The sequence below is a fragment of the Mus caroli genome, unplaced genomic scaffold (genome assembly GCF_978045245.1).
Source record: "Mus caroli unplaced genomic scaffold, Mus_caroli_1 scaffold_19, whole genome shotgun sequence".
NCBI classification, from domain to species: domain Eukaryota; kingdom Metazoa; phylum Chordata; class Mammalia; order Rodentia; family Muridae; genus Mus; species Mus caroli.
The window spans coordinates 36011588-36036556 of NW_028227274.1; the positions used below are offsets into that span (position 1 = coordinate 36011588).

General features: G+C 46.3%; 1 long non-coding RNA gene across 8 annotated transcripts in view; it reads left to right on the forward strand.

The window, feature by feature from the left end:
* LOC115029857 (uncharacterized) overlaps positions 1-24969 on the forward strand; it is a 243969-nt gene that overhangs the window by 21921 nt on the left and 197079 nt on the right. For 6 of the 8 annotated variants that reach the window (XR_015046088.1, XR_015046087.1, XR_015046091.1 and 3 more), the window contains 2 exons: positions 3433-3565; positions 13379-13544. The exons of 1 other annotated variant lie outside the window; for it this stretch is intronic. This is a non-coding gene — a long non-coding RNA (uncharacterized LOC115029857). The remainder of the gene's footprint in view (positions 1-3432; positions 3566-13378; positions 13545-24969) is intronic. One more of the 8 variants, XR_015046090.1, reaches the window with a different exon arrangement.

Sequence of the window (24969 nt, forward strand, 5' to 3'; positions counted from 1 at the left end):
CTCCTCCTTCATATTGAATTCATGAGCCTTTTTCATTCTTTTTCTCTTAGAGAAAATTTTTTGTTGTTGTTTATTTTTCTGAGACAAGACAGGGATTTTCTCTATGTAGTTTTGGCTGTCTTGGAACTTGCTGTGTAGACCAGGATAGCCTTGGACTCACAGAGATCTGCCTGCTTCAGCTTCCAAAGTGCTGGGATTAAAGGTATGAGTCACCACCACCTGGCTAATTTATGTTTTTAATTTCTCTTGCCTGGAGATGGTGGCCCATCCATTTGAGCCCACTACTAGGGAGACAGAGGTAGGCAGACCTCCAAGTTCAAGGCCAGCCTGGTCTACAGAGGGAATTCCAGGACAGCCAGGGCCACACAGAGAAACCCTGTCTTGAAAGAAAAAAACAAAAACCCCAGAAACTATACTTTTAATTTTTTTATGTTTTGTTACTTTGAAAAACATTTTACTGTTTTTATTTTTTAATTCTAGAAATCAGTGTTACTTGGAAAAACTAAAAAAATATGTAGACTCCCACCCAGTTTATGGTGGGGTTTCCATTCCCATAAACTCACTGGACATTGAAAGCTCATGGAGTAGATCTCAGTGAACAGCATAGTAGCGCCATCTCCCTAGCTTGCTGGTAGCTTCCCAGTGCCATGAGAAGATCTGTCTGCACATTGATAGCTCAGGAAAGATTTACATTAGAAAAGAGGGAATATGTTGTCTACTTTGTTTGGTAGAAATATTATATTGCTGTAGACCCTCTTGCAGCTTGAGTAACGGTCGAACCATCAGAAGCTGAGCCATCTGTGTTCTTTGAGCAGCTTTATGTGGTTTGGCAGGGCCCTGGGAGATGCAGAGTCAGGAGGATAAAGGAAGTTTACAGGACTTGGGGTAGCTGGTACCTGAAATCTCAGTATGTAAGAAGCAGAGGCAGGAAGATTACTCTGATCTCAAGACCAGTGGGCATAAGAGCAAAGAAATCAAATAGGCAAACCAGAAATACGCTGCCCTGCTGCTGCTGCATGTCTAAATCCCAACCTTGGAGAAGCAGAAGCAGGAGGATTATTGTAAATTAACAGCCTCCCCCCATCCCTCACCCCCCCACCCCCCCGCCAGCTACAGATCGAGTGTCAGAGCTTCATAGTAAGATCCTGTTTAAAAAACAAAACAGAAAGAAAGGAAGAAAGCCCAAATAAAAGCAAAGGCTTTATTGGGATTTATTGAGGCTATGCCCAGTAACTATGGGATGTGGGAGCCCAGGAGCAGTGTACTGGAGAATGAGGGACGCCTGGCCTGGTGGTGGATACAATAATTTCAGCACTCGAGAGGCAGAGGCAGGCAGATCTCTGAGGCCTGGTCTGATAGTGATCCAGGACATCCAGGTCTATGTAGCGATACCCTGTCTCTGCTAATAACATAACAACAACAACAACAACAACAGTGATCCAGGACAGACATCCAGGGCTATGTAGAAAGACCCTGTCAATAATAATAATAATAATGATGATGATGATGATTGATGATGTTGCTGATTGATGATGCCATTGATGATGATGAGAAGGAGAAGGAGGAAGAGGAGAAAGAGGAAGAAGAGGGTGGTGGTGGTGGTGATAGTGGTAGCAGCAAGGTGGAGAGATGGGAAGGCCTATCTGCCTACAAGAGTTCAGCAACACTTCATTGTCCCAGGCCCCCTCATAGCAAAGGTAATCCCCGAGAGCATTTGTACTAGAAAGGCCTCCTTCAAGGTGCTTTTCCTCAGGCTCTGCACTTGTGATCACCAGGGATGGTGAGAATCAGTAAAGCTGTATGCCATGGCTGAGAAAAGGAGCTCTGTCTGTCTGTCTGTCTCCCCCCGCATGTGCGTGTGTGTGTGTGTGTGTGTGTGTGTGTGTGTGTGTGTGGTGCGCATGCGCGTGTGCGTGCATGCTCAGTGGCTTTAGACAATATTTAAGAGTTATATCTCAGCAGATCTCCCACTGAAGCCTGAGCAGGGATCCCGGTTCCCCTCAATCTGAAGCCAAAAGAGAACCTTTCAGCTCTGATCTCGGCCAACAGGAACTTTCTTCCTCCAAACCTGCATTTCACACAAAACTATTTAAAATGTCTGTACACACGCCAGGCTGTGGTGTGTGATAATGTTTACTGGTTTTGCTGGCCATAAAAATGGGCGTTCTCTCCAATTCCCCACCAGCCAGGAGCAAACCCTCCTAGTCCTTGCTCCAGAGCAGAGTTTTAAATAGCAGCGCTCCAGAGTTGGCTGGTGACCTGGAAAATTGCTTTTGCTTTGTTATGCTGCTAATGGCCCATCAGTTTCAATCTTCCATCCTCAGAAACTTTCTCCAAACTAAATTGGAAAGGAGGTAGTAGGTGTTTTTTGTTTGTTTGTTTGTTTGTTGTTTGTTCATTTGCTTTTAAGAAAAAAAGGGAGGAGGAGTAAGGAAGGAAGAAAAGGAAAGAAAGCAAAGCAATTACTATCTGAAGGAGAGTATTCGGGGAGGGAGGATTCAAAGCTGATCAGGCCCCTGTAGGAGCAGGGAAGGGAGTTTATCCATCTATGTCAGTCTGTAACAGCTAGCACTCAGCATATATGTTACCATGTAGTAGGGATACACTTTGTAGCGCTGGCTGTCTTGAAACTTACTACATAGACCAGGCTGGTGTCAAATTCAGAGATCCATCTGCCTGTCTCTGGGTGCTGGATTAAAGGTGTGCACAACACTAAACCCTTCATGTGTGTGCGTGTCTGTGTGTCTGTGTGTGTGGTATTAGCAAGCCTCCTGGAGGCTGGCAAGTGCTCCAACAATGAACCACACCCCCAGGCCAAAGGTGATAATTTTTGAATAACTAATAGCCCCATCACTATTAGATTTGAGGGAGCCCAAGCCCCTGGATGACCAAATCAGTGTGATGAGCTGGTTAGCTCAGTTCACTCCGCTTCCTCAGCTAAGGCCGAGGTTAATCACTGCCTGGGGTCTTGTACTTACAGTTCTGAAGCTGGCCATTTCCGAGTCCTGTGCGTGCCAGGTACATGGCTGAGGACTTGGCTTAATTGGTGCATTTCATTCTTACTGTCAACTACGTTTTCAGGAAGCGGGAAGGAAGGCTCAGAGAGGGTGAGAGAACTGGCCTTTGAGAGCACTGAGTTTTCCATCTCCTTGGCTTCTGCCTGAAAGCAGGATATTTTGCTGTTTCTAAGTGGAAGAGACTAAAACCAAAAAACCATAAGTAGGCGAAATCACAGAGTGATTTCTTAGAATCCATCCCCTTAGAATCCAATGTGGCAGCTTTTGCTGTTGGCCCAGATCATGCACTTGCTGAATTAGTTGTTCCTTACTGGAGGAGACTGCTCTCCATGGGATGGTATAAGCCGTTCCCACTGCATACCCCCCAATCTCTCTCTCTCTCTCTCTCTCTCTCTCTTGCTTTTTGTATTTCTAGACTTAGGTTTTGACCACCTGGGCCATTTCTTCCTCTCCCATGAACACTGTCATCTTTCATCTGTTGGAGCCTGCAGCTCCTAACTGCCTTCTGGAATCCAGAACACTTCTTGGGGCATGAAGGTTAGCCTATGGTAAGATAATGTCTACAGGAACGATGACCGTGGCAGACACGGTTGGTGGAGCCATGATGCTTAGACTTTGAGAAATGGTCTCAAAGGGTAAACTCCACACGATTGTTCCAGGGTCCAGCCTTAGTTTTGATACGTCCCCTTTTAAGATTTATTTCACCATAGTACATATGGCTGGAGAGATGCCTTAGTGGTTAAAAGGACTTTCCTTCAGGACCTGGGTTCAATTCCCAGCCCATATGGCAGCAGCCCCTCTGGAACTCCAGATCACCAGATCTGATGCCCTCTTCTGGTCTCCAGAAGCAGCAGACATCGAGCCGACAAAACTCTTACCCAGAAAATTAAAATTCTAAAAAGTTTTTGAAAAGATTTATTTCATCACAGTGGAGTGCTTACTTAGCACATACAAAGCTCTGGGTTTGATCCCCAGTGATTTTTGGATACTGTTCCTTGTGAGTGTAGTGTGCATGCAGATTTGAGAATGAGTAGATTTTGTTCACACTTTCTAGCTAGGGCACCGAAGTCTGGAGGATGTCTTACAGGTGTGGATAGGAAGTGGCACCGTTTCTACACGGTGTGGTGGTGCATGGTAATCTCAGCACTATGTAGAGGCAGGAGGACTCTTACACTGGTGTTCAAACGGCTACACAAGATGAGTTTCAAACAAAACAAAAATAAGCATTAAAAAAAATGTGTATTTATGCATGTGTGTGCCTGCATGCATACCTGCCTGCCTTGCCAAGAGTGCAGAGTTCAAAGGACAACTTCCAGGAATCCATTCTCTCCTTTCGCCTTGTTGAGGCAGGGTCTCCTGCTTCCTCAGCTCTGCCTACTCCAGGCCTGCCAGCCTTCCAGCTTCTCAGGCCTCTGCCTCCTGGTTCCCATGGCCCCTGTAAGAGTGCTGAGACTACAGATGAATGCTACCACATCCAGTCTATTCTGGCTTCCTGGGATGGAGCTCAGGTGATCAGGCTGGTAATTAAGAGCTTTTTATTAAAAACAAACAAACAAACAAACAAACAAACAAACATCATTCTGGCCCAGCATTGTCCTTAAATAACTACCATACAACTATTACTACACTTTAAATAAAATGGAGATTAAAGCAGAGAGTAGAAGTATACAGTGGTCTGGGCGTGGCTCTCTGTGAGTTTGAAGCCAGCACTGTAGAGTCTGTTCTTCCAGGGGATTAAGATGTTTGCAGTTTATGCTCGCCTATCACAAGATCACTGCAGTGCTTCCTAAACACTGGAGGAAGATCCTGCTCTGCACTTGCACATCTTGGGTTTCGTTTCTCTCTTCTCATAGGTAGCTCAAGCCGGTTGCAACCTCATGATCTTCCTGTCTCAGCCTTCCTGGGTTCCTTCTGGTCACTAGGACTCTTTCGGGATATTTTTGTTTTTACACGGGATCTCACATCTTATATCTGGTTAGGCTGGAACTCACCTAAGTGACCAGGCTGGACCCAGACTCTGAAGTGCTGGGATCAAAGGTGGACAGCATACCAGTCTGTCTTCAGCTTTTACCAGCACCACCCTATTCTACCGTAAATTCAGATGGCTTCCTTTTCTTTCAATCTCTGCCTTAATGGGACATTTCCTTCCCTAGGGAACTTCCCCTAGTTTGAGCTTTCACCACACCCTCCTCTGGATCCTGCCTCGGGCAACTGAACAAATGGGAAGGTGGTGACCTGGTCTTCAGTGGCTTCAGGTGGGGGATGTAAAGGCCCCTGGGAGAGTTCTATTGTAGGAACATCCAGGCAGTTTCTTCTCTGTGTTCTGCCAAATGGTTTCTCTGACCTAAGCAGAACCTCGGGGTCTGTGAGAATTGTCTCCGAAGAACCCAGAGAATCAGCAGGAGACAAAAAAGACTGTTATCTTAGGGCTGCACTCTGTCACTTTGGACCACTACCCTGGGCATCCAGGCCACAACCCCTGACCTCCATTATATAGGAATGGCCAAGACTCAGCCCAGATAGGTTATCTCTCCACTGGTGAAATAAACCAATTCAAGTCAGATACGATTATATTAAAGGCAGGTTTATTGGGAAGCGGTTCACTGGCCCCAAGGACTGAGGCCAGGAAAGTCACCATGGGGATAAGGGGAGGGGGAAGAGAAAAAGACAAAGGGCCCACTCTCTTTCAGAGAGAGAGAGAGAGAAAGGGAGAGAGCCAGAGAGATGGAGGGAGGTAGGGAAAAGAGAAGGAGGGAGGGAGGGAGGGAGGGAGTGCACCACACACACACACACACACACACACACACACACAAAGTTTGGATTATATAGGGAAGAGCCTCTGGGGGTGGGAGCTCAGTGCCTGGCCTGGAAAGTTCAGGGTTGGGGGCAGGGTAGGCCAAGTGGTCAGGACTTAGGGGGATCCGGGGAGGACCTAGAGGCCAGATCTGCTTTGATGTGTAAAATATGCACCTCAGTCCTTTCAGTCCAGGGGTCAGAAACCCAGCAAACTACTTCACCTGAAATCCACCTCTTCAAGGTCTTCCTGGCTACGTGACCCTGACCCTGACCAAGTTCCACTTCCTCCTTGTACCCGGTTCCTTATCTGGAAAGTGGGAATAAACGTTATACCTATCTTATTAGGCAATTTGTCTTCTAAGTTAAATTAGATGAAGTGTGTATGTCCTGGTTGCCTTGAAACCCACACTTCAGATTTCTAGGTACCTGATTCTGAGCTCCTCCTTTGAGAGATTGTGTCTTTTACTGCATAGCCCTGGCAAAGCAGGAATTTGCTATGTAGAGCAAACCAGCCTTGAACTCAGGGATCCACCTGCCTCTGCCTCCTGGGTGCTGGAATATAGAAGGACATCACAATTCTGGATCTTGGCAGTTCATGTGCCCCCTGTGCCCCCTGAGCCTTCACACAGTGCCTAGGCTTCCTTACCAGGAACTGTGATGCCTTAAATCTCAGGTGGGTTAGTGGTTTTGGTTTTTGAGGTACTGTTGAACTGACTTGGGGTCACAAGTCTGTACCCTCAATAAGTCAAGTTCAGCTAGTTGTCCTTAAAATTGTCAAATTAATATTTTTTAAAAAATTTATTCATTGTGGCCATATTGGGGAAGAAGCAAAAGGATCCAGTGTTCTTCCTTGTTCATAGTATCTATCCCAAGAATCAAATCAGCGCTAGAGATTCGCTTAAGTCTAGGGTCCAGCCTCAGCCAAGGAGACCAAGGTTTTGGACATTTTTTTTTTTTTTTTTTTGGTTTTTTTTCGAGACAGGGTTTCTCTGTGTAGCCCTGGCTGTTCTGGCACTCACTTTGTAGACCAGGCTGGCCTCGAACTCAGAAATCCGCCTGCCTCTGCCTCACGAGTGCTGGGATTAAAGGTGTGCGCCACCACGCCCGGCTTGGACATTCTTTTGAGAGTTCTAATTTGCATCCAGAGAGGATGCTCAGAGGCCCGGGAACCCCTGGAAATGTCCTTCAGGTGGTGATGGGTGACATACTGTCTCTACTTCCGGCTCTTTCCTAACGCTCTGCTTGGACCCTTCTTTAGGCCTTAAGTCTCCAGTGAGCTGGGCACCCCTTCCGAGTTCTTACACAGAACCGCTGTTCTGATCTTAGTCTACAGGTGTGAAATAGTCCACCCACCCATCACTCATCCTTAAAAGATGTAAAGATGTAGGCATTCTGGGGTCAAAGACCGTATCGGAGATATTACTGTGGTGCCGCGGGGCAGAGTGATGACCAGCACTTAGTAAAAAAATAATCATTAAGTGACCGAATGAACGAAATCTCGAGAGCAGTTGAGTGTTTTGTATTTTTGTGTATTTTTCCCCTAGTCTTAAGCATCTGATTCTCATTATTCCTACAGCTCGGAAATTCTCTCTCTGCCTTGGCGTTTTATAAATCTTGTGTGCACACATCGACATTTTAAACATAAATCTACAGGTCGGGGGCTGGAAAATTTGAGGAAAGGGGATTGGTAGAAGGGGATTAAAAAAAAAAAAAGTACGCAGAGGTTCAAGATCCGTCAGGCACAGCTGTTCGATTTGGGAGGGGTGACCCTGGATGCTCCACTGTGGAAGATGCAACAACCATAAGAGGGGTTGGCCACTGTTCCCTCTCCTCCGACCTTGGAGGGGGGCAGGCCGCAGAGAAAGGGGTACAATCTAGGTCGTGCTCAGGAGCCCCAAGAGCAAGAGCTTGGCCATTCTTTTTTTTTTTTTTTTTTATTTATTTATTTATTTATTTATTTATTTAATATAAGTACACTGTAGCTGTCTTCAGACACTCCAGAAGAGGGTGTCAGATCTCGTTATGGATGGTTGTGAGCCACCATGTGGTTGCTGGGATTTGAACTCCTGACCTTCGGAAGAGCAGTCGGGTGCTCTTACTCACTGAGCCATCTCACCAGCCCGAGCTTGGCCATTCTTGTTCTGAGGCGGCGCCTAGGGGAGGCTGGATGTAGAGATTTGGGGTGAGCTGGGGGAACCTACGGGGACGGGCTGGGGAGGGAGGGGCCTGTGCATGTCTCTTTAAGAGCCGAGTGCTGCCCCCGCCTCGCAGGCGCCCGGAGTCTCACAAAAGAACAGGATGTTGTTGATTTGTCACCAAACCACAGAGAGGAAATGATTGTAAATTTCCTTTAAACATCCCCACCGCGCTCCGGCCGCCCCCGCTTCCGCCTCCGCCGCCCCCGCCGGGCCCAGCGCAGCGGGGCCTCTGCGCTCCTGTGGCCGCTTCGGCTCCGGCTCTCCGGCCTGGGCTCCAGGCTCAGGCTCCTGCTAGCCCAGGAGGGAGCAACCCTCTGTGCTTGTGGGAGCATCCCAGCCCTGGGTCCAGCTGCTTGCTGAGAAGCATCAGGCATGCTTTTTTTTCCCCCAGCAGCTGCAGCCAAGGATGGTCCGCAGTCCGCTTGGGCGCTCACGGCTGGTCGATCATGCATTGTTGCTTCTGTTGCTGGGTGCCCTGCCCAGGAAGCGCCACTCCTCCGAAGACTAACCAGGGGGTTTATTATCTAGGGAAACCGAGGCACATATAGATGACTTGAGTCACCAGATTCTTTCTCCCCACAACTGGTTTAGGTCATCCAGAGCTATGTGCGGGGGAGGGGGCGGACAGGGGGGGGTATTATAGAATATGGTCCCAAGCCACGATGGCAATCTCACTTGTCAAGTCAAAGTAGGGATACTAATCTGAGTTACTTCATGGGGATCACACCTGCCTGCAGCTGGCGGTCTCTTTGGGATCCACTTGGGTTTCGGTGCGCCCTTGCCTGTCTGCCACTTCAACCCCGCCAGTCCCGTGGTTCTTGTTGCCTTCAGTTTAAGATAACCTGGAATTCTCTGATCAAGTTAGTGCATTGTGCCAAGCCAAATTGTTGCTTTTAATCTTGGCATTAAAACCAAGAGGTAGATGATGCTATTGGTATGAGCTGGTGAGGAAGGTTCTAAGTTGAACTGAAGCAGCCTTTCAGCCCAGTCATTTTTCGCATTACATTCTGATAACTGCTGAGCCCTCTGTTTAATACATTTGAATGTGTTAAGGTAGCTGCTGAAGTCTTTACAGGGGAAGTATTTGTTAGGTCTTTTGTCTCCTTAATGTCCAGGGGGACCTTGGTAAGTCGTTGTGCCTCTCTCTCAGAGCTAATGTGTTTCAGGTCCACAGGCTGGAACTACTATTTTCATGAAGTCCCCTGAGTGGCCATTAGAGCCGACTTGAGTGGCTTGGGACATGGTGTGGGACCTGAGCAATATATTCATTCTTTCTCTCCCTCCCCCTACCCCTCTCTCTGTGTGTGTGTTGATTGTTGATGTTGGGAATTGAACCCTGGTCCCACAGATGCTAAGCCAGTGCTCTGCAACTCTACATCTAGCCTTCCACTCTACTTGAATGGAAAAATGAAGTCACCTGGTGCTAGTCTTCGAAGGTTAAATAGGCCCTGAACTCAGCAGACAATGTTTGATCCCCAGCTCTAGGGGCAATGGCCAGAGTTGCCGAGTGGATGGGGATATGACTTTGGGTAATTCACATAAATCAGTTTTTGTTAGCTATTTGCCCCGTGCCTCGCTTTGTGTGGAACGCTGTTTAATTTTTCTCATTTGACCCTAAGAGATGAACAGTTGACTCGGGGTACTGGGTGAGGTTATATGCCTAACAGTGCTGAAGCTGCCGTGAGACTTGTACCCCGAGATCCCCGGGTCTATACATAAGGAGGTCGGTCACCCAGGCTCTCTGGATCTCAGACTGCAGTTGCTTGCCTTCAATCACTGTGGAAAAGACAAGAGGGTCCTTGGTGCTGGTGGAGTTGGAGAGACTTTTTGCAGCCGCCTTGGCTCCTGTGTGCTGCAGCTGTCTGTCATTCTTCAGCTTCAAGCACATTTGTTGCTGGACCTCCGGAGTGGATCTCAGTGTTTCCACCTGTCCTTTTATAGAATGCCAGTCATGGAGGGAGTTCTGAGTGCTCATGGACCAGAGTGTTGCTTTCCCAGATGTAGCATGAGAAGGTACTGGCCAGTGCCACTAATACTCTCTGGGCACTGAGTAGGTAAGCCCAAAACCGGAGCAAAGCTACCAAAAGGAGAGGGTCTCCACCCTCCCCTACTCAGGTCTAAGGAACTGGGAGCCAGAAGGCAGGTTATCTGATGGCTCCTAGTATCAGTTTCCTAGCTTATGAATAACTGGTCTTAGATGACCCTTCCAGCCATTATAAGAAAGTTGAATCCTGTATACTCACAGAGTTAACCGTTTTCAATTTTAATAACTTAATTTTAATACATATTTTGTGTGTACTTGTACACACACCTGCATGAGTTCCTGTGCATCACATGTATGTGAGTCAGATGGCTTCAGACCCTGTGGAACTGGAGTTCCAGGCATCTGTGAGTTGCACAATGTGGGTGCTGGGACTCACACCTGAGTCCTCTGCAAAAGCCTGAGTTAATATTTATTAAACACCCATTAAATGCCAGGCGCCACCGTCACAGGTCGTTAGAGATAACAGCAGTCAACAGAACACAAGCCTGCTTGGAGGTTAACAAGATCCCCAAAATTATGCATCTAGCTACCATGTATACCAATATGTGCACGTGTCTCTGTATATGTACATTAGGGAAAGAGCAGCTCGGACTTTGGGTTATGATAAAAATGGAGAGTGAATGGGAGCTTCAGTGTGTGTGTATGGGAAGGGGAGTTAGTTCCTTCTGGTGTGGTCAGGAAGCCTCACTGATCAGCTGGAGCGTGTGTGTGTGTGTGTGTGTGTGTGTGTGTGTGTGTATGTGCGCGTGCGCGCGCACGGCACACAGATTCTAGGAGTTGGGATGGCAATGGGAAAAGGCTGGGGTGGGGCTGTGCTGTGCTGTGCTGTGCTGTACCTGCTCTGCAGAAGTCTGGCCCGCCAACAGCTTTGTGAAGAAGGAAGCTCAGAGAGGTTATGTGATTAGCCTATGGCCATGCAGCTAGTACAGTGTGTAGAGGAGGTGATATTTAAGCAGCCTTAACTCCACCTTCCGAGTCCTGGGGTTACAGATATGCTGCTGGCTCTCTCGGATGCCATTCTGAACCGGCAAGCTTCTTCGCGCTGGGAATTCTGCTTTCACAGACAAGCTGGTGTTTAATTCATGATGTGGTTCTTCTGGTTTCTAGAGGGTTAAGCATCCCATGGACCAAGGAGATTGCTAGCCCAGGAGAAGTCTGATTGATCCCAGCTCAGTTCCTTTCTGTGAATGGGATGGAAGTGGTTCCTTAGATTCAGGAAAGCCCCGTGTTGAGTTATGGCAGAAGGGAGAGAAACACCTTTGGATTATATTGTAAATAAGAGAAATGGGAGTATTGGGGTTGCCTGGATCCCTCGGGCCCCCACCTTCATTTTAATTTTCCTAGGATATGCTCAACACAAGTGTGCTGTATTATACAGTGGTAATTAAAACACTTGGATTAGTGGACTGAGGTTTATAGGGCAAACAGGAGCCTCTCTTATTCACAGGCAGGAATCCAGATTACCACATGCTTGCATTTTCTTCCTGAAACCATGGCCTCCTCTGCTTAGATACCCTGCCTCCCTCCCTTTTTCCACAATCCTGCTCAGTCTGCTGTTTTAACCCAGTTTGTGAGGACTGTAGACCAGTACTCCCCTATCCCAACAGCCCAGGGAAAAGTGAGTCAGAATCCAGCAGGCTGCACATGAGTGGCAGAGAGCAGAGGCAGCCAGGAGCAGAACTCAGGGCCAGGGCGAGCAGATGCCAAGCCTCTCCCAGCCTCTCTAGACAGCTTTCCACAGGGTTGCTATGGGAAAGGGCAATGGGAGTTGACTCTTCCAAAAGCAGACCACCCCAGAGCACCTTCCCAGATCTGATGCTATCATACTGTACTGCATTCACAACATTGTTTTCAACTATGACATCGAGGAATAAGGCAACAGAAACGGGAAAAAAAAATGGTACCCGATTTACAGTCTAGATCCTAGAACTTGTTCTAGACCCTAGAACAAGGAATAGTTGGAAATAGCGGATGAGAAATTTTTGACCAAACTAGTTTGTTTGGGGTCCAAGATAGTTATTGAGCGCTTATTATAGGACAGATGTTCTTTTTGTTTGTTTTGTTTTCAAGACAGGGTTTCTCTCTGTAGCCCTGGCTGTCCTGGAACTCACTTTGTAGACCAGGCTGGCCTCAAACTCAGAAATTCGCTTGCCTCTGCCTCCCAAGTGCTGGGATTAAAGGAGTGTGCTACCACTGCCCAGATGTTTTAAGTGTCCATGCATTGGAGAAGTGGAGTTGTGGTTACTTATGCATACACCTTGTGGGTTTCTGTCTCTGCTTGGGTAAGGGAGGATTTGACTGGCAATCTTTGTTATAGAGAGCAGAAGAGGTATGCATGGTTTAAATAGCATTGGCCAGAGTGTAGTCTTGAGTTCTGGTTCTACAGGGTAGTCTTGTTAAAGCCAGAACGTCGTCGTCGGAAGTCTTTATTGCTTGAGGGGAGCAATCTGGACCCCAGAAGACAAATCATTCCTTCCCAGGGCTGATCTCATCTCATCACCAGGTGATGGCCTTGAAGTGTACTGTTCCTGGAACTCAAGGTTACTAAAGACAATGAGTAGAGACCTCTGGCGCCTTTGGGGTTTGTTTTGAAAACACCGACAGATACCTCAGTGACTGCTTGTGTTTCTGCCTGCAGCACTGGAGGGGGCTGAGAGGGTTAGATATCCATTGTGTTTTAAATAGACACTCCAGAGTGACTCAAAACACCTACCTGTGTACAGAGCAGATGACTGACCCAAAGTAAAGGAGACAGATACAAGAGGAAGGAAGAGATGCACTCTTATCCAGCTTTTAGTTGAATGTGGACCCAAGGACAGAGCCCGTGTTGCTCCGCAAAAGCAGCTTTTACAAGCCTGTTATAAAAAGCCTAGTGTGGTCCAGACTGACATCTGACCTTGAATCTGACATCTCCTGGTCATGTGACTCTTACGTTTTGGTAATTTACTGTTCTGATCTTTACTTTCCTCATAAAGGAATAAAATGAAAAAGAAATATATAAAGCACATACCTAATCAGGACTAGGTGGGATACTAATCTGTTCCGCTTAGTAAGTGTTAATAACGGGATGACCGAGGGCCTGAAGGATGATGACAGGTGGAAAGAGATATGGTTCCTGTTGCCTGCCCTTTGCTCCATATTCTTGGTTGGACCGTATGCCAGGAAGGCAGCGGGAGTGCGCGGGATTCTCACGTAGAGTTCAGGTGGGAGTGGCTTCAGACGCTGGTTTGGGATGTGAGCTACTGGATGGAGTAGAGAAATGTTAAGTGTTTGAATTCATTCTTCAATATTCTTTCCTACATGCCTTGTGTTTATCCAAATAGTCCACAGCAAGTCCCGTGAGAGGCTGACAAACAGGAAAACAACGGGCACCGGATGTAAGAGTTCCCTGCCAAGGTCACCTCCACTCTCCTGAGGAGGTCTCCTGCCAGCAGCCACCAGCAGTCAGTGATGAGAAATCAGAATGATGGACGCTTGGAGTGATTGCAGGTGGGCAGCACAGGGACACCAGAAGCAGGGCCTCCTCCACCTGCAGGGTCCAGCACTCTCCTGCTTCCCAAGAGGACCATGATGCCCCTCAAAGCTTTTGGACCTGCTCTGGGGGGAAGGGGAGGGGCTCATTACGCATAAAGGGGAGAAGCAATAAAGACAGGAAGAGAAGAGTGTGGGATGGAGGGGCTGGGGATGTAGTTCACTTAGAAGAATGCTGGCCAGGCATGCACAATGCCTGGGGCTGATCAGAAGCCTCACTGAGTATGCCAGGAATAGTGGCCCAGGCCTGCAATCAGTGCAATTCAGCACAGGCTGTATTTGCACTCACAATGAAAAAAAGATGCTCCAGGGTGACAGACACACGCTAGGTGAGAGTCCTCTACTTCCCTGAGGGTGTGCAATTAAAACAAAACCAAAAATGTCAGGCTTAGTCACTTCTACTGAGTTTTTGTCTGCTTGCTCTTTTCCTTCCTTCTTCCTTCCTTCCTCCCCCTCCCCCTCTTTCTTTCTCCTTTCCTTTCCTTCCCCTTCTTCCTCTTTTTCCTCTTCTCCCCCTTCTTCCCCTTCTTCCCCTTCCTGTTTAGTTTCTCCAGTCAGAGTTTCTCTGTGCAGTAGCCCTGGCTATCCAAGACTCCCTTTGTAGACCAGGCTGGCTTCAAACTCAGACATCCACCTGCCACTCTGCCTTCCCAGTGCTGGGATTAAAGGTGTGCTCCACCACACCTGGCCTTGTTTGCTTATTTCTGAATTAATGAATTATTTTTTGAGATAGATTTTCCCAATGTAGCCTTGGGTGGTCTAGGGCTTGATACATAGACTAAGCTGGCCTTGAACTAGTGCAGTTGAATTTGCTACTTTGTGAATTCTTTTCTAACCCTTTATCCCCTAGCCGCCAGTTTCACCCTCTGTCTATAGATAGGAGAAAAAGATAAGAGGGGAGAGAGACAGTGAGATCTCTAAATCTAATTTCTTTCTTCCTGTTTCTTTGAGCATGAATTTGAACAAGACAACCCCCACCACCAACCCCACCTATTGGGGCTCTAGCGTTTATATACCCTCAGAAAAATTCCCGGAATTCCGAATGTGACACTACTGCAGAAACTATCTGCAGCTGGCAAAACCAGACCTCTGTTAAAGCATGAGGTAAACCAGTCAGCTGCTTCGGACAGTTCAAAGCAGCGCTATATTCCACCCCTGGGATTAAAATGAAAATACTTTCTTACAGTATTTGTGTGTGTGTGTGTGTGTGTGTGTGTGTGTGTGTATAAAGAAACCAAAATTCTAAGATTCTCGCCACAGGCTATCAATGAGTCCTCCTACCTCTGCCTCCCACTTGCTGGGATTGCTGGCCTGCCGTGTTTTATGTGGAAAATATCGTTGAACAGATAATAATACAGATGAAAGATTAGCAGGCCATTTTTAGGAAAAGGGGTTTGCTAATGCAACCATGTCTATATATGCAATGAAAAAAATAAAAATAAAGGCCCCTGAGACCCTTCCTGGGACAACCAAAAAAAAGAGTGTGTCAGAGGACAATTTTCAGGAGTTGGTTCTAAAATTTGCTTTTTATTGTTAATGGCTTATGTCCTGGTCAGTTTACTGACAATCTGACCCAATCTAGGGTAAAAATTCTTCTTTGGGAAGAGGAAACTTCAATTAAGAAAATGCCCCCACCTGAATATCCGGTCAGTAAGCCTGTGGGGGTGTTTTCTTTTTTTTCTTTTTAAGATTTATTGATTATTTATATGTAAGTACACTGTATCTGTCTTCAGACACACCAGTAGAGGGGTCAGATGTCATTACAGATGGTGTAAGCCACCATGTGGTTGCTGGGATTTGAACTAAGGACCTTCATAAGAACAGTCAATGCTCTTAACCACTGAGCCATCTCTCCAGCCCCCCGTGTTTTCTTAATAAATGATTAATTCCTGAGGTTCCAGCCCATTGTTCGTGATGCCACCCTCCCCCCGTGGCAGGTGGTCTTGAATTTTTATAAGAAAGGTGGCTGAGGATGCCATGGAGAGCAAGCCAGTAAGCAGTACTCTGCCATGGTTTCTGCTTCAGTCCCTGCTTCCTGGGACCTGTTTTAAGTTTCTATCTTGATGTCTGTCTCTAAGTGACTGAGTGTGACCTAAGGATTGTAGGCTGAAATAAATCCTTTCCAAGTTGCTTGTGGTCATGTTTTCTCATAGCAATAGAAACCCAACTAAGGCAGAAATTGGTACCAAGTAGTGGGCTATTGCTGCGACAGACATGATCATGTGTTTTGGGGAAGATCGTGGTGGCATTTGACCTTTGGACTGGAAAAGCTATTGAAGAAGGTTCATCCCCATGAGCTGTTCCGTGGGAGCTTGGAAGGGCAGAATGTTGGGAGCAGGTGAAGATGCTGGCGGCCTGGCTTGTGAGGTTTCTGAGGGAAGCAGGGCCTCTTCACGTGTCATCTTGAATTAAGGTTCGGTGGTTCTGGTCAGCTACTGCTGAAGAACTGAGTGTGATTAACCAGAGGCCAGAACCAGTAAAGCAAAGTTTTGCTTTGCTGGGACAATTGATGCTAGTTAGGTGGGTTGGGCTGAAGAGTCAGCTGTCATGAGGAAGAAATCAGTGTAGCGGCACAGTGGCTCCTGTTTCATCCTCGCACTTAGGAGTCAGAGGCAGGAGGATCTATATGAGTTGGAGTCCAGCCTGGTCTACATAGTTCCAGAACATGAGAACAAATGAGACCTTGTCTAAAAGATTGCACACCCCTCCACGGGGGTGGGGGTGGGGTCGGTGGCACAGCATTATTGTGGTGAAATCTTGTTAGTATTTCTTCAAGGTTAACCTTCCTTGGGCTGGCAGCTGAAGCCAGTAATGTCTAAGAGTTTCTCAGATGGTAATGGTTACGGCTTGGCACTAGAGAGGCCATTGGTGAAGGTACAGCCTCAGCTGCGGTAGAAACCCCCACATTGAAGGGATCATGGCCAGATCGGAGTCACTGAAGACAGCCTGAGAGAAGCTGTTGGTGGAAGTGCGGCTCAGTGGCATCAGGGTTCCTGGTATGTTGGCGATGCTGTACTATGAAGGACCAACCAAGGACAGCAGCAGCTGTGGAGTGGAGCCAACCAGCGCCTAGAAGCCAATCTTCACTTGCTCTCTGTGGTAGAATCAGAGAAGCAGAAGTGCTTAGGCCCTTTGGAGCCCAGCAGGTCATGGTGAATCCCAGGTACATGGTTGAACTTTGGTTCTGATTTGATTGTAACTGTGCCCTGGCTATTCCTAAATAAGAAGTATATAGCTTCATCTATAATTTACAGGATCCCATAGTAAAGAGGCTTTGAAGTTTTAGACAGACAATGGATATTTTAGAGAGACTTTGGATTTTCTTTTTTTTTAAGAGATTGAATTTTTAAAGTGCTTGAATTTTTAAAGACTGTGGGACTTCTAAAACTTGGAATGTGTTATTTATTATTATTATTATTATTATTATTTGGTTTTTGGTTTTTCAAGACAGGGTTTCTCTGTATAGCCCTGGCTGTCCTGGAACTCACTCTGTAGAACAGGTTGGCCTCGAACTCAGAAATCCACCTGCCTCTGCCTCCCAAGTGCTGGGATTAAAGGCGTGTGCCACCACGCCCGGCTTTGGAATGTGTTTTATGTAGAGATAATTGATACTAATATGAAATCTTGGGGGATAAAAAAGAAAGGGAAGGTTATGGTTTAATAGTAGTGGATTGGTGTGTCAAGTTGACAGTGGGTCAGTTGTCATGATGTTTTATGTTTACTTTTTTGTAAACTTGACCCAGATTTGAGAAGGAAGCTCACTTGAGAAAATGCCCCCACCAGATTGGTCTATGGGCTACCCTGTGGAACATCTTAATGATTATGCAGAATGGCCCAGCCTGTGGTAGGCGGTGCCATCCAAGGGCAGGTGATTTTTGGTTGTATAAGAACGAGGCTGGGTAAGCCATTAAGCAGCATTCCCTCATGGCTTCTGCTTCAGTTCCTGCGTGACGTCCCTCAGTGATAGTGTGACCTGAGAGCTGTTAAGTTGAAAATAAACCTTTTCCTTCTCGAGTTTCTTTTAGTTATAGTCTTTTATCACAGCAATGTAAACCTAATTACAGCAATAGAAACCTAACTAACACAGATTAGATCGATAAAACAGGCAGACTTACACCCAGAGCCAAGCTTTATGGGTAGTGTTAACTATGTTTGTGTCTTTCAGAAATTTGGTCAGTTCTCTTTCTGTGCCCTTTCCAATGAAAGTGGAAGAAGCCACCATGGCGCTGTGTAAGGGATGTCTGTATAATGCTACCGGACGTATTTCTGACAGAAGAGGTTTTCTCTTTTGACTAGGGAATGTCAGTCCTCTCACATACAGTTCTGCAGGACTGTTGAGTGGAAACATCTGTGTTTTTCACCCCCTCCTTCTCCCTCACCACATGCTTGCTCACATAGTGTCTTAGGGTTTCTATTGCTGTGAAGAGACATGGTGAATACAGCAACCTTTATAAAGGAAAACATTTAGTTAGGCTTACAGTTCAGAGGTTGAGTTCATTATCATAGTGGTAGGAAGCCTGGTGGTACACAGGCAGACATGGTGCTGGAGAAGTAACAGAGTTCAAGGGCTGGATCAGCAGGCAGCAGGAAGGGACAATGAGTCATTGGCCTGGCTTTAGCATCTGATACCTCAAAGCCCATCCCCTAGTGACACCCAGCACTCAGGAGGCAGAGGCAGGCGGATTTCTGAGTTCGAGGCCAGCCTGGTCTACAAAGTGAGTTCCAGGACAGCCAGGGCTATACAGAGAAACCCTGTCTCAAAAAACAAAAACAAACAAACAAGAAGACAAGAGCTGAGATGGTGTCAGGACCACCAGATACTCATTCCTGGGAGGTGTACCTGCACCTGATGGTGATTGGTGATGTCTGTTTTCTGTGGAGGTGAGAGTGAACCACACAGATATACTCTGCTAAACTCTGTATTCTGGGGCAGTTCCCATGTGCATCCACTCTCAGAATGCATGTGGCTGCTCTAACTGCTAAACAGCAGTGAGGGAGGAGCAACAGATGGCAAAACACAAGGGAGAGAGACAGTGGTGTTTACTTTGTTGCAACTAAAAAAAAAAAAAAAAAAGATTATTGGCAAATGGTAGAGAATCTGACTGTGGCCACACATTCCCCCACCCCCAGGTTCTTCCCAGGGCCATGGAAAAGGCTAATGCAGAAATGGGTCCTAGGCTCCATGTCATGGCTGTGAAGTGGATCTGATTAGCAATTCTTAACATTGTGGTTGGGCTGGAGAGATGGCTCAGAGAGTAAGAGCACCGACTGCTCTTCCAAAGGTCCTGAGTTCAAATCCCAACAACCATATGAAGACTCACAACCATCTGTACAGCTACAATGTACTCACATACATAAAATAAATAAATCTTTAAAAACAGAACAAAACAAACAAAAAAACCATCATGGTTAAGAGGAGTTTCTTTCCAGGTATGGTGACTCTTAACTTTAATCCTAGTATTTCTTTTTTTTATTATTATTTTTATTTTTCTAAATGCAAATGCTTTATTTAACAGTTGCAGGTCATTCCGTGGGCTAAGTAGTGGATATCCAAAACCCAGCAGCAAGGTCAGCGCACCCTCTTCTCTTTCTGACTCCAATAGGTTGAGCACATCACCCTTTCGAACTTTCGAACAGGTCCTTTGACATTTCGGATGAAAGAACGGCTGGTGTCATTCATAAATTCCACTTGCACCTGCGTGCACTGTCCTTGAGAACCAGTCCTGCCCAGCACTTTGGTTACCCTAGCCAGCTTGATAGTCTGCACGCGCGCAACTCGTGTCCATGATGGCGGCGATCTGTTGGAGAGCCAATCTTAGTATTTCAGAGGCAGAGGCAGGCAAATCTCTTGTGAGTTTGAGGCCAGCCTGGTCTATGTATTGAGTTCCAGGACAGCCAGGGCTACATAGTGAGACCTTGTCTCAAACAAACAAACAGAAGGGATTTTTGCTTTTGTTTTGCTTTTTGAGTCAAGGTCTCTGTGTAACCCAAGCTGGATGCCATGTTGCTGCCCCAGCCTCTGGAGTGCTGAGATGACAGGTGCAGACTGCCATACCTGTCTAGTGCTGTGCCCATAGGGTAGCATGGCACTTTTGGCATGTGGGTTACTCAGTTAAGTTAATCAGGACACAGAAACAGTATGTCCATAACTGAGACTATACGCCCCGGTTAACTGTTTAATTAATTGGCTGTTTAATTAATTGACTGCTTAATGTCTAAGGTGGAAATCCTAACTCCATCGTGTGACTTTGGATGTGTGAGCAAGACAGCGCCAAGGTCTTAGAGAAAAGGTCTGTCTTGACCCAGAGCACACTGGGGACTGCCTGTATTCTATTCAGAGCCAAAGGTGAAGATGGCCCACCTGCCTCTCCTGTCAAGGGGAGTTTAACCAGCACTGGATGAGTTATCCTTTGGCCAAGGTTATGAAGAGAGGTTCCTGGGTATTGCTTCTGGAATTGGTTCTGATCATCCCTTCCAGAGAGTCTGTACCTTTCCCCGCCTCCCCAGCCTGAGTCCCTGAGCTGCTGTGAGGTTAGGAGTCAGCGGAAAGATCAAAGGTGAATGATTTTTTTTGCGCCATAAAGTAGCCTGAAAAACAAGTTTGGGAGATGAATGGCTTTGAGTCCGTGGGGCTTAGCTGGGCAGTTCTGAGAACTATTGACATTCCTGCTTGGGAGTTCTAGAGTCCTGCACCACTCAGAGGCCTCCCCCATATCTCCCCTCTATTCCAAGGGGACCACAGATTATGGGATGGTCACCCTGTGTCTCAGGACCCTGGAGATGAAGCCAGAGTGAGCCTTGTCCCTATATGATAGGGCTGTGATCCCAGGACCTGAGCAGGTGTAACTTGCAAAGCAGGGAAGAGATTGCAGTGTGGTTTCCCACACCTCTGTCCTGGTTCTCCTTTGCCTGGCAGCTGAGCTCTGCACCAGCGTCCACCGTGGCTCTTTTTGTGTTGACTGTGTCTGTACAGGCCGGCTTGGGTCTGCAATGCCTCCCTTTTTCATGAGGCCTCTAGTGGGACCGGCTGCAGGTGTTCGAGTCTGCCCTGTCCTTTAAAGACATAAGTAGGATGTGCCAGCCTCTGCCTTCAGCAACTTCACTCCACTCTACCCCATGCCCCCACCCCACCAGCCCTGGGATAATGTTTATATACAAATTCTGGCTTTGATCTCCACCCAGGAAAACACCAGCTGCTATTGGAAATCTTTTTGCTCCTGATAGAAAGCAGGACAGGCGGGCCTCCTGCGGGCCTACTCGGGCTTCTCTGGAGGGTGTTAGGAAACACCAAGTGTGCTTTATTTATATTTTTCAAAGTCATCCCAGAACCGTGTCCAGGCAACTGAAGGTCTGTCAAAGAGCTGAAAAGCCTAATTCTGTTTAGAAGAGACAAAGGGATTAGGTGTCCCTGGGACTTTAACCAGAGCATTGTTGGTGGTTTTGATTTAGGTTTCGTTTAGGGAAAGCAAGTGCAGAAAAGATGCCAAAGGTCTGGGCAGCCAGTGTTGTGGAGATGTTAAGAAACCGGGACACAATGAGGTGCTGGCAGGGATATGAATTAGTGTAGCCTTTTGGGGGAAACGTTGGCAACGTGTTTCGTAACAAATGAGTGTGACCTTAGATGCAGTAATCCACACACTGGAAACAGTCTTACTGCAATAGCTACACATATATGCAAGGACCTGTGTTCAGAAGTTCTCACTGCAAGGCTGGAGCTGTAGGTTAGTGATAGGGTGCTTGCTTGCTTAGCAAGTTCAAAGCCTTGGGTTCAATCCTTAGTACTGGAAAAATAGTACTCATTGAAGTAAAAAAAAAAAAAATAGAGAATCATCATCAAAGAATCAATAAAAATATTATATTGGAAAAGAAAATATTCACTTGAGTCTATTAGAGACAGGTTCAATTGGTTATGGTTTATCCAAGCATTATATAGGAATTAAAGAAAAAAAAAAGTAAAAACAATGAACAATATACAGATGGTACTTGGTGACCCTCCTATTCCCAGGGCTATCATTTAGGGTATTAGCTCACTTATAATATTAACTGAGCCTTCACAATAATACTTTGGTTTCTGTTATTAGAGCTTTTTTTTTTTTTTTTTTGGTTTTTCGAGACAGGGTTTCTCTGTGTAGCCCTGGCTGTCCTGGAGCTCACTTTGTAGACCAGGCTGGCCTCGAACTCAGAAATCCGCCTGCCTCTGCCTCCCGAGTGCTGGGATTAAAGGCGTGTGCCACCACGCCCGGCTGAGCTTTTTTTTTTTTTGTCTTATGGGGAAAGGGTTGTTATGTAACTTGGCTAAGGCTCCATCACTGCTGAGTACAGAACTCGGCTCAAACTCTCTGCCTCAGAGACAGTGACTACCATACAATACCTGTACAGACATACTTTTGATTTACCGTGAAGTGAAAGATGCAGGCAGCAGAAATATAGGGCATGATCTTATATATGTAAAAATGAAACCGTAGACATGTATGTTTATCTGGAAAAAGGAGCAGTCTGGAAGAACATACATTGGTTTAGCAATTCTTTGTAGAAAGGAAGGCAAAGTAAGCTATTTTAAGACGTTTTTTTTTTAGCTAGACATTTATATTTTTGCAGTCATTACCCCCCCCCCCCCAACATACACACACATAGACTTTACACAGTGTATGGAATTAAGTTCAGGGCCTCATGCATGGTTGCTGTGTAACAAAAGTTCCCTGGGGAGGTGCAACACACAGGTCTCACCCCTGATAGAGAAATTCCAGGATGGAATGAAGTACGGTACCATTAAATCCAGTTTGTGAACCCAGTGAGTTTTGTTGGGGTAACTTACATGAATGTGGGTTAGGGGTTACTTACAGGAGCAGAAATGACTTAAGACAGCTGCATCACCAAAGCCCCTTGAAGGATAGGTGACAGCTCACAAAACTGGGAACCTGGAACTCACAGCACAGCCTACAGGCAGCTCAAAGGCTTGGGAGAGTGTCCTGCCCAGGTGCCTGGGTTTGTCTAAACCTCTGCAGGCAGCTGCTCTGGTCTGTCTTCTTTGCCCTTTGTTGCTTGGCTTTGTTGGATCTAAGGGTGACTCTTAGCTTTTATTGATTATTCTGTAAGGAAGGAACCTAGTGAATCTGTCCAGTTTCAGGAACTTCCTGAAAGTATTCAAGTTGTTTTCCTTTCCTTCGTAAGGAGCCTCCCTTTAAAATGGAAAGTTTCAATTTTGGAGAAAACTGTTATGCAACATTTCATACATAAGTTTATGCCTCCAGCTCTCTTGAACAAGTTTTTTTTTTTTTTTTTTTAGAAGAAACAAACAAACAAATAAACAAACTCAAATAACCAAAGTAATACTGTCTTTGTTCTCTCTTGTTGTGATAAAGACCATGACTAAAAGCAGCTTGGAGAGGAAAGGGTTTATTTTTACCTTATATATCCCGGGTCACAGTCTATTGAAGGAAGCCAAAGCAAGAACTCAAGGCAAGAATTGAAGCAGAAGCCATGGAGGGGTGCTGCTGACTGGCTTGCTCTTCATGGCTTGCTCAGTCTGCTTTCTTACACCATCTAGGACCACCTGCCCAGAGGTGGCATTGCTTACATAGGCTGGGAACCCCTTCATCAATCGTTAATCAAGAAGATGCCAGCAGATTGATTTTTGGAGGTATTTTCTCAATATAGGTTCCTCTTCCCAGGTAATTCTACCTTCTGTGGGGTTGATACACACACACACACACACACACACACACACACACACACACCAACCACCTACCAGTACACTAATAATAAAAAAAACAAAAAAACAAAAAAAAAAACCCAACAACTTAGGGCTGGGGAGATGGCTCAGTCAGTAATTGCCTGTCACAAAAGCCAGTGTGGGGACCTGAGTCTGGATCCCCAGAAATCACATAAAAATCTGTAGATCCAGTGTTGGGAAAGCAGAGAGAAAAAGATCCCTGAAGCTCATTGGCCAACCAACCTAGCAGAACTTCCGGTTCAGCGAGAGACCCTGTCTCAAAAACAAATATGGTGGAGAGCGTTGAAGACAGACACATAGTGTTAGTGAGGCCTCAGGTCTCCACATGCACTCACATATCCAGATGGGCAAGCACCCCACCCCTAACCCCTCCACTCACACAGTGTGAGCCTCCAAAAGAAAATTAGCTTAGTTTCCTTTTCTAAATAGCCTATTAGAATGAGGAGACTTCCTGTAATCCTGGGCTAGGAGTGACTCTCTTCTGGGATACAAAATGTGGCACCGTGCTCAGTGGGGTTATAGATCACCTGAAGGGAGCAGAGAGATCCTCTCTTCTGGCTGGCTAAAGGTGCATGAGCTAATGATTGCTGACCTTGTCCTTCAAAGTCGTGCCTCCTCTGGGAAGGAAGCTTCGTCTCTGGTCATTTTCCTGACGCTAGCCCTGCACACTCCCTCATCAGCCCCATCCCCCATTCGGTTTGATCACTTAATGTACTGTTGGACATTGCATAAATAATCCAAGTACCTGGTCTCTGTGTAAACCCCTTCTTCTCCATCAGGGTCACTCTGCAAAAATGGGTTCCTTGGGCATTCTGTTTATAGGTTTCTTCACAATTTGCAAATCTGATTCCTAGTCATTACTTCAATTAACTGGGTTTGGGACCTGACCCTCTAATGTACCTTGTACAACCTTTCTTTGAGAGTTAAGCTATGCATGGGCTTAGGAGAAGTTTAGATGAGGAACATGAAGTCTATCAAACTGCCAATTCTCCCCACCCCACTTTTGTAGTGCTGGGGATGGAGCCAGGGTCCAGAGCATGCTCCCTGACTGCACTGACTGTACCTCAGCTGCACACTGCCTGTACCTCAGCTGCACTGCCTGTACCTCAATGTCTCTTCCCTTCAATTCTTTGCTGCTAAAAGCCACTACTCCTGTGTTCAGATACTGATTTCTGAGGTATCATATCACAGGAAAAAAAAAATATATATATATATACACATAAAACAGTACCCAGGAGGCAGAGGTAGGTGGATCTCTGTGAGTTTGAGGCCAGTCAAGTCCACAGAGCAAGTTCTAAGATAGTCAGGGCTACACATCAAAACCCTGTCTTGAAAAAGCAAAAACCGAACCAAACAAAGCAAAACAACAGCAACAGCAGCATTGTAGGAGCTGGAGAGATAGTGAGACAGTTAAGAGCAGTTACTATTTTTACAAAAGATCAAGTTCAGTTCCCAGCACCCACCCAGTGGCTTATAACCATCTGTAACTCCAGTTCTGGGAACCTATTGCCCTTCACATGTAGTGCGCACATACATGTGGGAAAACACATTTAAACAAAAAAAAAGACAGTAACAGGTTGTACTGGCTATTTTTTTGTCAACTTGACACAGCTGGAGTTATCACAGAGAAAGGAGCTTCAGTTGAGGAAA